This window comes from Phyllostomus hastatus, unplaced genomic scaffold (genome assembly GCF_019186645.2).
Source record: "Phyllostomus hastatus isolate PE091 unplaced genomic scaffold, TTU_PhHast_1.1 phas_scaffold_190, whole genome shotgun sequence".
Lineage (NCBI taxonomy): Eukaryota > Metazoa > Chordata > Mammalia > Chiroptera > Phyllostomidae > Phyllostomus > Phyllostomus hastatus.
Window position 1 is genome coordinate 390167 of NW_025334014.1, and position 18274 is coordinate 408440.

An 18274-nucleotide genomic window follows, 5' to 3' on the forward strand; every position below is an offset into this window, starting at 1 on the left:
CTTCAATGAGATACACCATTTTTGAAGTGTATAGCAAATGGATTTTGAGAAATGGATACACACAAGTAATGTCTCCACATGGTAGGAGTTTATCAACTTTATTCTTCTGTTCATAGAATGAGATGTTCATTTTTTGTCTTCTCTTCATATTCATATATTTTGCCTCTGCTCTTCATTACATGGTTTTATTTTTATTTTTCATTAACCAATGTTTTTCTTTAGGAGAATTCTAGTAGTTGCTAACTTTCTATTTTCTTACTTAAATATATTGAGGTAACATTGGATAATAAAATTACATAGGTATCAAGGGTCCATTTCTATGATACATCACCTACATGTTGCATTGTGTATCCCACATATGAGTGAAATCATATGATTCTTAACTTCTCCTCTCTGACTTATTTCACTTAGCCTGGTATTCTCCAGGCCCATTCATGTTGTCACAAATGGCTGTATTTCATCTTTTCATTTGGCATTATTATACACTTCCTCCTGGGAATATGAGGGCAGTCTGTTCCAAGCCTCACCCAATCTCCTAATAGCTTCATGGCAATCTTTCGAGTTCCATGGCTTGTAGATGCATCACCCCAGTCTCTGCCTCCATCTTCACCTGGCATGTGTGCTTGTGTCTCTGTGTCCAAATTTCCCCTTTTTATGAAGACACAGGTCATATTGCATTAGGGCCACCCCAATGACCTTACCTTAATATGATGGTCACATTCACTGTCACTGGGGTTAGGGCTTCAACATCTTTTGGGAGGATGCAATTCAACCCACAGCAAACCCTAGGATTAGAGAAATCTTCTGAGGGAAAACATACTGCATGATTGAAGCTCTCCAGATTTACTCCAAAAGACTTGCTGTTGCCCCTAGCTCCCTTAGCACCCTCCACCTGTGAAGCCCAGATTCCCATGCCCTACTGATGCCCAGATTCAACTAATGCTCCCAGGGGAAAAGCAGTCACACAATTCAACTTTTTGAAGGTCTTCTCTCTGGAGTTTATGCCTTTCACTTAGGTTGTCACCAGCAGCCCATACAGGTATTCTCTTGATCAGATTTGACTTTCTAGGTGTTCACAACAAGAACATTTTTGGTCACAAGTTATTTAACCTCACCCAGGAGCAGAAGTTCACTTAAATATTTTATTATTATTCAATGAGTAGTTATTAACCACACACTATGGGCCAGATGCTATTTTAGGCATTGTGGATCTAATGCTAAATCTATTCTGAAAAAACACAAATCCCTAACTTCGTGTAAGCTGTATTCTGGCATATACACACACAAAAAAATAAATCTAAAACTATTTAGGACATGATAGGGAATGATACTTTCTAAGGAGAAAAATTAAGCAGAGATGGAAGAATAGGACATACAGAATGTTAGTAGGTGGGAGTTGCTCATCTATGACTTAGTCAGAAAACTCATTATTGAGAAGACACATTTTAACAATAAACCAAAGAATACGAGGAGGTAAGCCATACGGATATTCAGAGGACAGATAATGAAGACACAGAAAACAACTGTGAAGCTCCTCAGGCAGGAGCATGCCTGATGTCATGTATAAAGTTGTCAGGGACAATGTTTTGTATGTGACGTCAGGTCAAACAATTGTTAGAGTGGAGCAGCAGTAGACACAAGCTGGAAATGATGAACATGTAGTTCAAAATTCATGGATATGAAACTGAGAGATTTTGAAAGGATTTGAATCATAGGTAATGACCAGGTCTAGGGTACAACCATGAGGGGAGCAGCTGAGACAGATTAAAGGACAAGTTGGTTATAAATTGACATATCAAAACTTCATACTATAAATTCAAACATTTACTTTAAATTGCTTTCAAAGTTTTACCCTAACAGCATACTTTTGAATATGTCTTCTCATGTATATTATTTTTAATAATTTCATCAAAACAAATGTCCATGGTTTGGTGGGATCAGGGGTGAGAGGTGGGGATGGCTGGGTTGGGGGGAAGTAGTGGGGGGGAAATGGACAAACTGTATTTGAACAACAATACAAAAAAGAAAGTAAGAAAGTTAAAAAAGCTTCACAAAGTGGGAAAATTAGCATATTAGCCTACATTCAGAGAGATACAATTTAAATACTCCAAGTATATTAAAGTGGTCTGATTCTCAGCAAATCCATTTTCCCTCAGTTATTAATCAAAGAGAGAAAGACAGGGCTTTTCAGACCATGAGAAATGTCAAAGGGTAATTTCTCATCTAGTACAAATGACTTGATCATTAAAAATTTCCATTAGTGACTGAAGTATCATAAAAAACATTTCCAGGGGATTACAGAACATAAAATAAGAATATTTTCAAAATCATTAACTATTGTCAAAGGCCCACTTGGATTGTTTCATTATTTATTAGAAATACTTTTATTACAGAAAGAATATATTTACAATAAAATCTCCATCAAAGTTTACATAGATTACAGGGCAAAAAAGAGTACCCTTCAAAAGTTCATAATTTCCCAACCCCACACTCCAAAAGTAACTGTTAATTGCTTGCATATTGTTCCAGGTTTTTCAGGGTCATATATATCCTTTTTTGTGTAAAAACCTGGATCATTTTCCATCATTTCTAAAATCACAGCAATACAGCATAGATTTCTAATAAAATTTTAAACTGGAGAATTAACTGATTGATTTGGTTAGAATTATGATAGACATTTATTACTAACTTGGGACAATATTTTTGTGTATTTTTTCTGCTTATATTTCACCTATTTGAATTATGTATATCTTTTGTCAGTTTGTTTTGTAATGTCTTTGTTTTGAACTCTAGCTTTTTTCATTTTATACAGTCAAATTTATCAACTATTCCCCTTTCTAGTTTAATCTGTTGTACCAGTTTCTGAGTTATCATCCTTATTCTCTCTCATAATATTTCTATGCCTTTTACTGTTAATGTCAAATGACCCAGAATTTATGTCAGTATGAGGTTTGAGATACTTATCTTCTTTCTAATTAATCATCAGTCCTTCAATGAATCAATAACACTTTCAAATCACCCTGGCTGGTGTGGCTCAGTGGATTGACTGCTGGCCTGTGAACCAAGGGGTTGCTAGTTCAATTCCCAGTCAGGGCATATGCCTGGGTTTTGGGTAGGTCCCCAGTAAGGGGCATGCAAAAGGCAACCACACATTGATGTTTCTCTCCCTGTCTTTCTCCCTCCCTTCTCCTCTCTGTGAAAATATAACAAAATAATCATTTTTAAAAAATAGCATCTTCAAATCAGTCATCATATATGTACTAAGAACCAATATATACCTGCAGTCAAGATAACAGAAGAAATCCTTTAAAATCATTTCTTTATTCATTTATTTTTATTATTAATCAAAAAGTAAATCAAAGAAGTCCTCAACCTCTTTACAATAAAGTTGGTAAAATAACATGCCTTTAGATAAGAACATTAACTACATAAGAATTACACCCAACTGAATGTAGTACTCCCAAAATGAATATTGGTTCAAAAAATAGAAATACTCCTGGAGAATGAATTGATTGGTCAATCAAAGTTCAAAAGCAAGAAAAAAGTGAAGTTATGGCTTAATGTGTTAAAATTCCCAACAAGGTTCTCTGAAACTCAATATTCAGTAAACTTATACTGACTTGGCCTAAGTAAAATATTTAAATACTACTAAATAAAATTTCCCATGTACCTCTAATGAAGTTACACATCTAATTAAAACTTTGTTTGCTTGCAGTCCAACTAAAATAGTATTAGTTGAGTGTGATAAACTAGAGATGTTATACTAATTACAAGCTCTGGTTGGCAGTTTCAATCATCTCTGATGACTATAAAAGAAAAAATTAATTGATTACTACTCATTTCAATATATTGGTTCCTACAGAAAGTAAACACCAAATGGAGGGAGCTTTTGACTGTGAAGACAGGAGGAGTTAGGGGACAACAGTCAGCAAAACATCACAAGGGAAAAACATGCATTGCTTCAGGTAAACATACACATGATCTCCCTAAACACTGCTGTCATTAATCAAAACGTTGTAAGATATCAAATTATGGACAGATGTTGGACAACCATGAAAGCCAGGTCATATAATTCTACTTCATTTTATTTTCAATAAGCAAAAAGGAGTTTTGGGGACATAAGACACAAACTTAGCTCCTGACAAGATGAACACATTAGATCAGACCAACACTTTTGGAGGTTTTATCACTGAACTCATTCATGTTTCCTAACACTCCTGAACTTTCCTAACTCTCTGACCTGGGGGTACATCACAGTACTGGAGAATGCAATTTCCCCTTTTTTAATTCTTACTTTTACCTCCTGAAATTTTAAACCAGTTCAAATATACTTGATACTACAAGTCTCCCCCTTTTCTCCAAATGGACAAAGGCCTCTATCATGTATTCACCTGTATTGCTGTGTGTTATTAACTGTTTATTAAATTGAATAACACAATCCCAGATTACATATTATTCTTGTTGTATAATTATATTATTCAAACAATTTTTACTTTCATTATTTCATTTGACCTGCACACTCTTTTAAGGTAAGTGTGCCCATTTTCCTGGTTCTTTCAATGTGGAAAATCTGACCTGAGATACAGAAAGTTTTTCCTATTAGAGATAAAATCATATGGTATTTCTCTTTCACTGCCTGGATTATTTCACTTAGCATAATACTCTCCAGTTCCATCCATGCTGCCACAAAGGGTAAGACCCTTTCTTTTATTCTCCTGCATAGTATTCCATCATGTAAATGTATCATAGTTTTTTAATCCATTCATGTACTGAGGAACCTAACCAACGTAACAAACAAACAAGCAAAATATAGCCAGAGACATTGATTAAGAACTAACTGACAGAAATCAGGGGGGGTTGGGAAAGGAATAATGTGGGGTGAAAAGAAGGAAGGGTTGTCAGGAATATGTACAAAGGACATGTGGACAAAACCAAAGAGGGGTAGGATCAAGGGTGGGGAGTGGGGTGGCTGGGAAGAGGGGGAGTAGTAGGGGGGGATGAAGACACCCGTACTTGAACAACAATAAAAAATAAATAATAAAGGAAGAAAGGGAGGAAGGAATGAAGGAACGAAGGAGAGAAGGAAGTTTTTCGAAGTATACCTAAGTTAAAATTAGAGTGCAGTTCTGCTAAATAGCCTCTGTCTCTAACATTCACCATCCATGTCACATAAACCTTCAAACTGATTTCATGTAGATGTTCTAGGATCATGTAGATCCTAGAAAAGAGAAATCCTGAGCCCTCCAAGAAAGACATGAATTGATACCTTAATTTTCTGGTCTAACCCCAGAAGCAAGTTCTGTATGCTGCATGGTGAAGCAAATATCAAAGCAGAAAATAGATACCTAAATGAATAAGAGTGTGGAAGAGGCAGGAGTAGAGAATGGGTGAAGTGAGTACAGGAGAGAGGAGAGTGAGAGTGAGCTGACCCAAGGAAAGAAGAGTCAGAGGGTAGCATACAGAAAGATAGAGAGGGGAGGGAGTCAAAGAAAACATTAGGGAGGATAGTTTGGTGAAAGATTTCGTTGCAGAAATCAACTTCTGTCTCCATGACCTAGTGGAATATCACTGCCCCAAAACCAGAAAGAGAGTGCAGTTATGAATCATGGGGAAGGGTTCCCAAGGGTCTTGAAAACCCAGTAGTGGAGAAAAAACAGCCCTTCCTATTCTCATTCTAAATCTCTTCAAATGATGGGTCCCCCAAGACAGAAATTTCTTCCAATCTGGCCTCAAGGCCATCTACAGTATAATGGCCCCTCAGGGAGCAGAGACACTTTTGAGAGTGCTGAAGCCAGAGAAGACTTAAGGACCCTGGACCACTCTAAGTCTTCATTGCAGGAACTACATTCAGCATCTCCATCATGTCTTGAAACACACACTGAGTGTAGATTCCATCAAATCAGTCTCACCTTTCATTACAAACTACCATTAGTCTGTTCCACACATTCTTCATGGCATTTTTCACTTCCTTATTCCTGATGGTGTAAATCAAAGGATTGAGCAAGGGGGTTAGGATGGTGTAAACTATTGTCACCATTTTGTCAAAAGAGAAAGTGGATGGAGGCCTAGCATATGTGAATATGCAGGGGACAAAGAACAAAACCACAACAGTAATGTGAGATCCACAAGTAGAGAGAGCCTTCAACCGCCCTTCAGTTCTGTGGGTTCTCAGAGAGCACAGGATGACACCATAGGAGACAAGCAACAAGGAGAAAATTATGATGCACATAAAGCCACTGTTGGCCACCACCAAAAAGCCAGAGACATGAGTGTCAGTGCAAGCCAGCTCTAGTAAAGGGTACAAGTCACATATGAAATTATCAATGACATTGGGGCCACAGAAGGGCAGCTGCAAAGCAAAGAGAATTTGTATTATGGAATGCAGGAAGCCCCCCTGTCCAGGCCACCCCCCATCAGAATGCCACAGAGCCTCCAGTTCATGATAGAAAGAGTAATGCAAGGATTTGCAGATGGCCACATAGCGGTCATAGGCCATGACTGTGAGGACAATCACCTCCACTCCAGCAAAGAAGTGTCCAGCAAAGAGCTGGGTCATGCAGCCCTCAAAGGAGATGGTCTTCCTCTCATAGAGAGAGTCCACAATCATCTTCGGGGCAATGGCGGTGGAGTAGCAGACATCCAGGAAGGACAAGAAAGCCAAGAAGAAGTACATGGGGGAGCCCAGGAGTGCTGGGCTGCTGCTGATGGTCACCACAATTAGCAAGTTGCCCCCAAGAGTTGCCATGTAGCTGAACAAAAATATAACAAATACTATTTTCTGAACGTTTGGATTCTGTGAAAGCCCCAAGAGGATGAACTCAGTTACAAAGCTTTGGTTTTGCATGATTTCCAAGGAAAAGCTAAATGCTTCTAGAGTAAACATATAAAATCTGAAATAATGAGAAAAAGAAAAATTCACCTTGGACCAGTTTATGATACCATTGTATCACAGTCATCAACCAGTTGGTGCATCCATATGAAAAGCTGATTACATGCTTCTGTTGTAAATGAGAACAGAAAATTGGAAATTTGCTAAAGGTTGTTGTGGAAGGTCAGGCAGATGTAAGGAGGAGATAAATTATTCAATACTTTAACGTGGACAGAGCTTATTTATAGGAGAAGTATTGGTATACAGTAGAGAAGTGACATACTTTTAATCTCCACTGCCAAAGCAGATCATGTAGCTATGGTTTCCTGGAGTGAATTGTTGAGGAGGATTCTGAAGCCATATCCACACTGAGCCAAAGAACTTGTAATTTATTGGTCATTCCTGACATTAGTATGGAATGGGAATGGGGTGACTCACATGCCATCACTGACCAGGAGATGACCTTATCTACAAAGAGAAGAAATAACCCCTAGTTTAAGAGTCATTTGAAAATCATCGCTACTTATCCAATTGTTTTTAACTCTGAGCTGAATTGGGCCTTTAAGATGAATACAGAAAGCAGACTGACAGCTATCACAGGGGAGGTGGGTTATGGGACTGGATGAAAAGGTGAAAAGATTAAGAAAAACAACTCATGGACACAGACAGTAGTGTGGTGATTACCAGAGGGAAGGGGGGGTGGACACAGGGTGTATGTAGAAAAGCTTAAAGGGTGAATAAATGGTGGTAGAAGGAGGCTTGACTTTTGATGGTGAACACACAGTACAATATACAGGTGATGTATTATAGAATTGGACACTTGATGTCTATATAATTTTGTTAACCAATGTCACCCCAATAAATTCATTAAAAAACACCAAAAAAGATAAATTAATTCATTCCCTGTGAAAAAGGAAAGCTCTATGGAAAAGTGCCTAGCTCTACATTAACACTTAACAAGTATGCACATGCTGAGTCAGGTTCTTTCTTCATTCGTCACTTAAAAAAAGAACAGTTGTTTATGAAAAACAATAATACCTACTTAAGGGTATTGTCAGCATGACCAAGTTAACTAATGTAAAGAAATTTGCTGTTCAGGAAATAGTCCTAGGAAACAGTCCATGTTATATGTTATTATCCCTGTTTTCCTGGAAGACAAACCATGCTTAAAAAGAAAACATCAAATAATATGCTGGGTCTGGAATTTAAGCACAGAATCCTGGCTCCAACACTTAAGTATTCCTTCCTAATGGATGAAGACAGAAAGGAGCAGAGCTGGCCCTGCTACTGTCTTCAAACACCTGTGGAAATCAGAGTCTTTAATTCTTTTCCTCATGTTTGAAGGAGACCCCTTGATGACACAGAGCAAGTGATATAGATTCAGAAAAGTAATAGTCCAATTATTACAGATACAAATTGGCACCAACCACATAAGTAAGGAATGCAAAGAGTATGCTGAGTATAGGTAGAGTCTTGAGACTTTTTAATATATTTACTAATTACTTATGTGGCCCAATCTGATCATGTACAAATTGTCATTTATATGACTTTACTGCAAACCAAGTATGTTCACATATAACCTATGAGCTCATCCCACAGGATTATGGTGAGTGTCAAATTGGAAAAATGCAAAACTTGCTATGATCAGTGCCAATTTTAGTCACTATTCTCTCACTTAGCAAGACAGCCACCTTACCCATGAGTTGTCCAGAGAAGTACTCCAACTATTGACTATTTTCTATAGCTAGACATCAGCTTTTGAGAATGGTTGTGTCCTCACCTGTACATATAACAGAAATTCATGTCTGAAATATGTGTGTACATATACATATAATTTGTTAAATCAGTAAATAAAATAATAATGAGGCTTACTGTCAGAATGAAAAATAACCTGATCTTTGTGAAAACCATTCAGAGCTAACAAAGAGAATTTACAATAAAGATACGATTGTTTGTCATAATATATGTCTTCATGCTTACTTTGAAATAACCATTTCCACTACATTCCCAAGGTACTAGACATTCTTTAAAAAAGCCGCAATATGAACACCATATCCAGCTACAAATTGCCACCCAAAAAACAAGAGTACAAAGCAAATCCTGGAAGGTCACTGGATCAGTCAACAACCATTTGTTAAAAGTAAAGGATACCAATGTATGATCCAGTAGTTATCAGCTTGTCAGCAATGAACATAGTGGGCATATATTCTTTCAAATCAGTGTTGTGGGATTTTTCAGATAAATTTGAAGAAATAGAATCACTGGGTCATAAAACAATTATATTAATAATTTGTTGAGGTAACTCCATAGTGTTTTCCACAGTGGTTGCGCCAATCTACATTCCCAACAACAGTGCACCAGAGTTCCCTTTTCTCCACCTCCTCACCCTCACTAAAGGTACATTTACACAATAGAATACTACTGGGATGTAAAAAAGAAGAAAAGCTTACCCTTTGTGACAGTATGGATGGACCTGAAGAGAATCATACTGAGTGAAGTAAGCCAGTCAGAGAAAGACAAGTACCATATGGTCTCACTCATATGAGGAATCTAATGAACAAAATGAATGAACAAACAAAATAGAGACAGACTCATAGATAGAGAGAAGAAGCTGACAGCTGTTGAGGCTGAGGGCTGCTAAGTGGGAGAGGTGAGGGGACAGAGTAAGAAAGAAGAAGAAATGACAGAACACTCAGGGCCACAGACAACAATGTGCTGATTGTCAGGGAGAGGGAAGGTGGGAGTGGTGGAGGTGGGTAAAGAGGGAATCAATGGCAACAACAGATACTACACTTGGGGTGCTGAACACACAGTGGAATGTACAGATGATGTGTTGTTGAATTGTGAGCCTGAAAAATTGTATAATTTTGTTAACCAGGGTTACCCCAATCAATTCAATAAAAAGGGAGAAAATTATATTAATTCTAAAATTGCAATCAAACTACTTGATTTCATGTAACCCTTTCACAAATGTTTTAACAAATACTTCCAGAATTATATACCTGTTTCTATTCCATTTTTAGAACCCAATCCTAAAAAATTTTTCTAAAGGTGAATGAGGTAGTGCAAGTTCTGTAATTGAAGACAATGCATGTTTTTCATAACAGTAAAACTTTAGAAATATATAAAATGTTCAATAATGGGAAGATGTTTCTGCAAATCAGTACTACAAATTAAGATGCTGTGAATACTAAATAATACAAGGACATACATGGTGAGGCCTGTTTACAATATGTTAAATGAAAAAATAAAACATTGTAATAATTCTGCTTCTTTGCACAGACATTTTAATATAATTTTAAAATTTAGAAGAGAACATATGGTAGAATTACTTTTAGCACGTAGAGTTAACATTAAAGGCCAAGCTTAAGCCCTGACTGGTATAGCTCAGTGGGTTGAGTGTTGTCCCAAAAACCAAAAAGACTCAAGTTTAAAACCCACAACACCATATTATCCTCTATCTAAACAGTTAAAAACAAAGGAGATGGGTTATTGACTATAATTTTATTACATCCAGTATAGTTAATTTGTGTCAGTGGAACTAACATGCTAACATACACAGAAATTACACTACAAACAATAAACTAATGTAAACCTTCTATAAATAGCCATATCATTGGCCCAGCCCTTCCCAATCTCTATACTCACTTTGACATCAATTTGTAGTTCATACACTCCTATAGGAGCAGCTGATTCTGTTCATATTTTCACTAGAAGATTCCAAGGTCTTTCCTTTCTTCATAGACGTGTATTTTAATATACTGGAGCAGCACCAGATTGTGCACGGCCCCTCCCAGTCATGGACTGTGGGATTTAGTCCACCTCATGGGGCTGTGGCCTTGGGAATTTGGCCTCCCCTCTCTCCCCAGTGCCCACTATTGTTTTCTTATCCATTTTGGCAGCAAACTGATGCTAGCATCCATTGTTCCAAAAACAATAGAAATTCCTCTTTCAACTTCAAAGTATGTATAATAATTGAAAATATGAAAAATTAGTACTAAGGTTGTCATAAGCAGTACTTTGTAATTATATTTCAAGCAGTGAATTTTAGATGCATTTATATGTACCTATCAGTGCATATCAGTCATATTTGCATGTATTTTTCTAAGTAAATATAATTATTAAAAATTAAAAGAATAGACTAAAACCATATTCAAATTTCTCTCCTAGTTAAGTTCCTTAATTCCAGTGTATTCTTTACTTTAGCAATAAAAGTTTTATTCTCTATCTACCTAATCATGTTCCTTTTTGACTATCTTGGAAATGCTCTCTTCAGATTTCAGAGCCCTTTTCCCTCTTCTCCATAATCTTCTCCTGATGTCCCTAAATGTCTCAACTTGTACACCCTTACTGATTCGGGAATTTGAAAAAACTAATAAGCTTTCTCTCTGTCCACCTGTGTCCTTCCTAATGGATGCCTGAAACCTTTTTATTCTTCTATTGACCTAGTGATTCAGTTCACTTTAAGAAAGAGGCAAAGCCCACAACCCCTAGCACTAAAGCATTTTAATTTCAGCCATGTAACTATTCCTGAAGAGTTCCAGTGCAGAAATCTAAGGCTATTTATGATCTCAAATGCACTAGGGAAAATTAAGTGAACATGATGAAAATTAGGAGATTATGCTCTGTGACTTGACTGAGACACTCTTTCCTACCCTTAATGAATGGCTGTGTGCCTTTGCTGGAGATTTAGTACTGAGAATATTAGTGCAATATTATATCAGTAATTGTGAAAGGTAAATAGCAGTTGAATTATCATGCTCTTACAAGACTATTCTTTATGCAGCCTCTGAAAATTCCACTTTTTAAACGAAAACACCAGGATGGGAATATTTAAAACTATATCATGACATTCATCCTCATATGAAAGATAATTGAGAATACAACTAGAAAGAATAAATTAAATGCTGTTAGAAAGTCAAGACAGAAATATGCACTTGTTGCATTTCTAAGGTATTTGGATTTAACCTAAAGGTGAAAAACTGAAGACAGGTCTGATTTCATTAGACTTGAGTTAATAGGACCTCCTAACCTTCCAAAAACAGTTTGCATTCTGACAGCTGCTATTTATTGAGCATGGACAGTATTATGTGTCAAGCTCTCTCCTAATGACTCCCATATGTATTATTGGTTTCTTAGCCCTCTGAACTTGGTAATATAACCACCATCAAAAATAAAGATTCTGAGAGCCAGAAAGGTTATGTAACTAGTCCATGTGTGCACAGTTAAATGATAGACTCACATGTTGCATTAAACCTCATACCTGGACCATGACACCCTACTTTTAAATACAGCATCACAACTTCAGATTTTCTCTGTAAAGAAAAACTGTGAATTACACATCTCATCATGTTTGAGTTCCTTGAAAGTGCTGGTGATGGCCATCTCTATTCTCTATAAATAAAAGTCCACTCAGTGGCTGCGAAAAAAATGCAAAAGTCTTTTCCAAGTGTTACTTTTACATCTGAGAGAGAGGAAGAATATCTCTGGAAGACAAACTAGAGAATGTTCCCTGCTGCCTCAAGTACCATCTTCGACATGGGCTCAGGGAAAACAATCAATAAGGAAGCAAAGTATCTTTGTTTCTTCCTTGATTTCCAATTGGAATTTAAAGAGTTTTCTCCGAGAGATCATCAGCCTTTAGAATGGCCCCTGAGTTGCTGGCAGGGTTTGGAAATTGGAAATCAGGGGAGGTAAAACAGTTAAAAGAAGAACTTGGCCCCCAAAATAAGAGGAGAAAGCTTTAAGGACATCTTCAAAATGTGACTAGTGGTCGGTTCTGTGTTTGAATATTTTCACACCATGCTAGTGAGGTGAATTGTGAAGTGGGAAGACTAGAGGAGGCAGAGTCTAAAAGACTTGCCTTTATTGCTAAGCTGGATTGAGTCTCACTTTATTCTGTAAAAAATGGAGTAAAAATCCAATAAAACTTGTTTCTACATTCAGAGAGTTAAAACATATAAAGAACAAAATGCTTTATAGTTGGCCTTGAACAATAGTAGCTCACTCCCTTCACTTAACATTTTCACTGAATTAAAAGTCCAAATTAAACTAAAGAACCCTTATACAATAGATCCAAACAGCATTTATCTTACTAATTTTTAGGGGTAAACATACTTGCTTCCTTACATGCTGTGTTAAGTATCAAAAATAATCAAATGACAGTTGATCCTCATGAGAAAATCTTGATGCTGAGTGCAAAGGGACATCTTCACATTCTTTAAAACTATCCCCACAGCAGCAAACTCCATCCACTAAGAATGTCAGACCACCTGACATTTCCTCCTCCAGTTCTTGCACCTTCCAACTTTGCTGTTGACCATTTGTAACTTGTGCCTCATCAGTCTCCTCACTCCTCCACTGAGTACTCTGTATGGCCCATAAGACACAATCACTGGCTGTAGTTTCCCTCTTCAAACCCTCCTCTTTGTCTTAGAGTGGAAAGAACATTTGCTCAGTACTCTTCTTATCCTTACTGCTGGCTTACTCTCATCTCCTAAACATGGGCCATTTAGTCCAGATTCTGTAAAATTGTTTCTCACCAGCTGCTGCAGACTTGACCATATTTAATACATTAAGTGTTGGTTATATCTCTTCCAGACTTAGGCTTTGTAGAAAAATGTTCTATTTCTTATGAATTTAATAACCATGCATGAAGTAGAACACAGAGTTACCCCCAAAGAACACACATATTATCCTCTGACATTACTTTATGGTCAAATTATGGAAGAGATACCCCCAGATGACCAGTGAGTTTAAGAAACGTTTATTCACAAAAAGTAACATGGGGCAGAATGTCACAGTGAGAAGCTTTGCTTTATAAATGTTATATAGTAATGGAGAGTGCCCTGATATTTTCCATGTACACAGAGGGGCATTGTTGCTGAAATATGTGGCTATGTGTGAGATAAGTCTACAAAATATGAGACGAAAACTTTCTGGAAGGAAGCCTTGGCTGGTGTAGGTCAGTGGATGGATATTGGGCTGAGAACCAAAGAGTCACTGATTCGATTCCCAGTCAGGGCATATGCCTGGGTTGCAGGCCAGGTCCTCAGTGGGGGCCATGTGAGAGGCAACCACACATTGATGTTTCTCTCCCTTTCTTTCTCCCTCCCTTTTCCTATAAATAAATAAATTAATTAATTAACTAACTTTCTGGAAAGATAATGTAAATCTGTAAGGCTGTTAATATTGTCTATAGACATAAACAGGCAAGTGCTTTTTGTTGAAAGATGGTAAGACTGACTTTTGGAAGACCTGAATTCAAGTTGTGTGGCTATAACTCTTAGCTGTGTGAACTGAGGAAAGTAAGTGATCAAACCTCCCTTGGCTTCAGTTTGCTTCTCTGTAAAATGAGGATAATAATAGTATGGAGCCTGCCGACTTAGTACGTGGATGAGTCACCTAACTCACCTAAATATCTATGATTGATAATAAAGCATTTATTTAATGTAAATACATGTATCACACCTCCAGAGAAACAGCTTTGGAACCTAAGCATATGCACTTTTCTTGAGATTAGTTAAAAGAATGTTCACCTTTGTTGCTTTGAATAGCTCCTAAAGTCTTTGAAAGGAGAAATGAAAATAAAAACCTTCCTTTTCTACAAGAGACACTGTGAGCCATAAGGAATTTAAGAAAATAAGGCCAAATTCAGAATAATTTGAGTAACTTCAAATTTTATGGCTTATTTTTGTGCTGAGATAAAAAAAAACAGAGATAGGTCATGAATGATTATTTCTTCCTTCTGTGGGGGTCTTTCTTTTCACTTTTGGTAGATACATAGTGCCAAAAAGGGAAAAACTCAGCAGGGATTTTCTAATTCCCCAAATATCCCTTTCCCCATATATTCTTAGATTTTCCATCCTCTAGGTTTTTTTTGTTTATTTGTGTTTTTAGGGGGGTAGGTTGTTTGTTTGTTTTGCTTTGCTTTACCACAAGCTAAGCAAAAATAAAAGAATCCTAATATCACAGTCCTATGGAAAAGCCAATTTCATCCACGTAACAGGTATAGAGATTTTCAAAACATAGCAATGACATTCTGGAGAAAAACTTGGTCTAACAGGGGTGTCCAACCTGTGGCCCACAGGCTGCATGAGGCTCAGGATATCTATCAATGCAGCCCAACACAAAATCATAAACTTACCTAAAACATTTTGAGATCTTTTTGTGATTACATGTCACAATGTATTTAATGTGTTGCCAGAAAAACTCTTCCTGCCAGTGTGGCCCAGAGACACCAAAATGTTGTACACCCCTGCTAGAAGCATCACAGTAGGGATTTATCATCGATTTTTCCACTGCATACCCTCAGTCTATGCACATGAACATCGAGGCTGTGGAAAAGTACATTGAAAGTTATCAAAAGCATAATAGCACGATAATCTCTAGGTCCATCCATGCTGTTGCAAAAGATAGAGTTCCTTCCTTTTTACAGCAAGTAGCATTCCATTGTGTAAATGTACCACAGTTTATTAATTTGCTCATCTACTGATGGACACCTGGGCTCTTTCCAGATCTTGGCTATTGTAAATATCACTGCTATGAACACGGGGTGCATATGTTCTTAAAATCATGATGGTCTGAAGGAAGGAGGGTGAGGGCTAGGTGGAGGTGGGCAAAGGGAGGAAATGGTGCAATTATAATACTGTAAACAATAAAAACAAAGTTAAAAAAAAGTTATCAGACTTTTTTACCAAGGAAAAAGCCCAACCATTTCTTAGTGCTCAATAAGCGTTCATTTCAGAACTTCTTTTTTTCCCTACCAATGATCTGCAAAATCTGTTAATTTTTTTTCACAGTGTGCAATAGATATAATCCTCCCTGTTTATATACATCATCATGGTCTTGGCATTTGAACAGGATAAGCTGCTCTCTTCTTCAACAAACTCCTCATGGCATTTTTCACCTCTGTGTTTCTCACTGTGTAAATGACAGGATTAAACATGGGAGTTAGGATTGCAAAGAACACAGTCACCAGCTTGTCCACAGGGTAGGTGACCACAGGACGCATGTAGGTGAATATGCAAGGCACAAAAAAAGAGTACAACTACCATAAAGTGGGCTCCACATGTAGAGAGGGCTTTGCGCTGTCCTTCAGAGCCATGGGATTTCAGGGAGCTCAGGATGGCTATGTAGGAGGTGAGCAGCATGGAGAAAATAAGCAAGCACATGGCCCCCACTATTGGCTGCCACTATCATTCCGAGCCTATAGGTGTCTCTGCAGGCAAGTTTCAGCAGTGGGAAGAGATCACACATGAAGTGGTCAATGACATTGGGACCACAGAAGGGCAAGTGGACCATGAAAAGAATCTGTACAGTGGCATGCAGGACCCCCCCAATCCAGGCCACTAGCACCAGGAGGCAGCAGAGCCCCTGCCTCATGATGGTCACATAGTGAAGGGGGTTTGCAGATGGCCACATAGCGGTCATAGGCCATGACAATGAGGAGGATGATCTCTGAGCCTCCCAGGAAGTGCTCCACAAAAAGCTGAGTCAGGCAGCTGCCCAAAGAGATGGTTCTCCTCTGGTACAAGAGGTCGATGATCATTTTGGGGGTGGTGACAGAGGTGTAGAGGGCATCTATGACAGACAAGCAAGTGAGAAAGAAGTACATGGGAGCTGAAAGTGTGGGGCTGAGGGAAATGGTAATGATGATGAGCAGATTGGCCAGAACAGTAAATAAGAAAATGAACAAAAAGACAATGAAGAGTATTTTCTGCAATTGTGGATTCTGTGTGAGTCCCAAGAGAATAAACTCAGTCACATTGTTGGGATGTGTGAGGTGATCCATGTAAGAAGTAACACTTTCTTGGGGCCTACATTACCTATAAAGAGATAAAAAATGAGACCTGTTAACACATGAAGGATTGTTGTGTGAATTTCACAATACAGAAATCGGATATTTCACTGTAAATGTGGAGCTTGTCCTTGGCACCCCCCACCCCACTAATGGTTTCAACTCTTTCTCACTTCCTCCATAATGCTTTCCATCTCTTCAGACCCCTAGTACCCATCTCCCAAAAAAAATCTATAGGGCAACAATTGATGTGTAATTTACCATAAACATACTGGGCTATATACAGGATATCTAGGTTCTCTTTCTGGTCCCTACTCCATGTGACTTTGTGAAGTCAGTTCAGTGCCCTACGCTTCCCAGCCTTCTCCCGTATCTGTCTGTACAAACTGAAAATCTCAGTTGCATTTTGTAAGTTGTAAAGTGCTGCACAGAAGACTTATTCCTTCTTCCAGAATTTATATTTGAACCCATAGTTCTAACTGTGGGGAGAAAGACATGGTAAATAAGCATCTATTATAAGCAGACAAAACACATGGAAGTGGTTGGAAGATACATCCTTGCTGGTGTCTTCCATCACACATATGCTGTTCATGGATATTTCTTCACTGCCCTAGCATAGCGCCTGGCATGATATCTGCAGAGTCTGGAACCTATTGGATGACAAATAAATGGCCAGAAAATTGCCACCTTCTCTCATCTCCATGTGTAGAAACAGGCCTGTTCCCCCAGCCTGTAAACCTAGGAATTCAAGTGCTTTCATCCCCCACTCTGTTTATCATTGCTCTCTATTTTATGAGAAACATGAGTAAGCTTTTGAAAGAAAGCTGCATTCTTGTTTAATAATTTATTGTTTAGAAATTTAAAAATACTTCATTTTGGACCTGGCTGGAGTAGCTCAGTGGATTGAGTGCAGACTGTGAACCAAAGCATGGCAGGTTCGATTCCCAGTCAGGGCACATGCCTGGGTTGCAGGCCTGGCCCCTAGCAACAGCACATTGATGTTTCTCTCTCTCTCTCTCTCTCTCCCTCCCTTTGCTCTCTAAAAATTAAATAAATAAAATCTTTCAAAAATAGTTCATTTTTCTTGTTTAAATCTAATCTAACAAAATTTTAACATAGTCACATTCAGTAAATTTACAGCTTCCATAGACTGAGATTAAAAACAACCCTTGGGTAGGTAGGTGCTCAATACAGGAGGACTTATCAAGCAAAGGAAGCCCTTATTTTCACAGTTTTAAAAACATGGAAATTTAATATAGACAATAAAAGTTGTCTGCTATATAAGACATATAAAGTATCGTTCACATAAATACAATCACATATATGGAGTACTTACTTTAAGTATCTAATACACATTCACTCATTCAGAAAATATTTATTGGACAATTACTCTGCATATATTAATGTATGTTTATCCACATAAATCATAAAAAGTGTCCTTGTTAAATGCCTTTTGTAACCGCTCCCTCCCCAACATTTTATTACCAAACAGCAGCAGCTCATCCATCCGTGGTATGAATGATTCTCCCCACTCCTGTAGCTTTCTGCTGTGGGCATTCTCGTGCCTTCCTCTCCCACCCTCCCAGCACATCCTTCATCCATCATGC

General features: G+C 37.9%; 2 pseudogenes; both read right to left on the minus strand.

Annotated features, from left to right (window-relative positions):
* Positions 1 to 5905: 5905 nt before the first annotated feature.
* On the minus strand, positions 5906 to 6844 carry LOC123832471 (annotated as a pseudogene).
* An 8863-nt stretch (positions 6845 to 15707) lies between these two features.
* On the minus strand, positions 15708 to 16661 carry LOC123832455 (annotated as a pseudogene).
* Positions 16662 to 18274: the final 1613 nt, after the last annotated feature.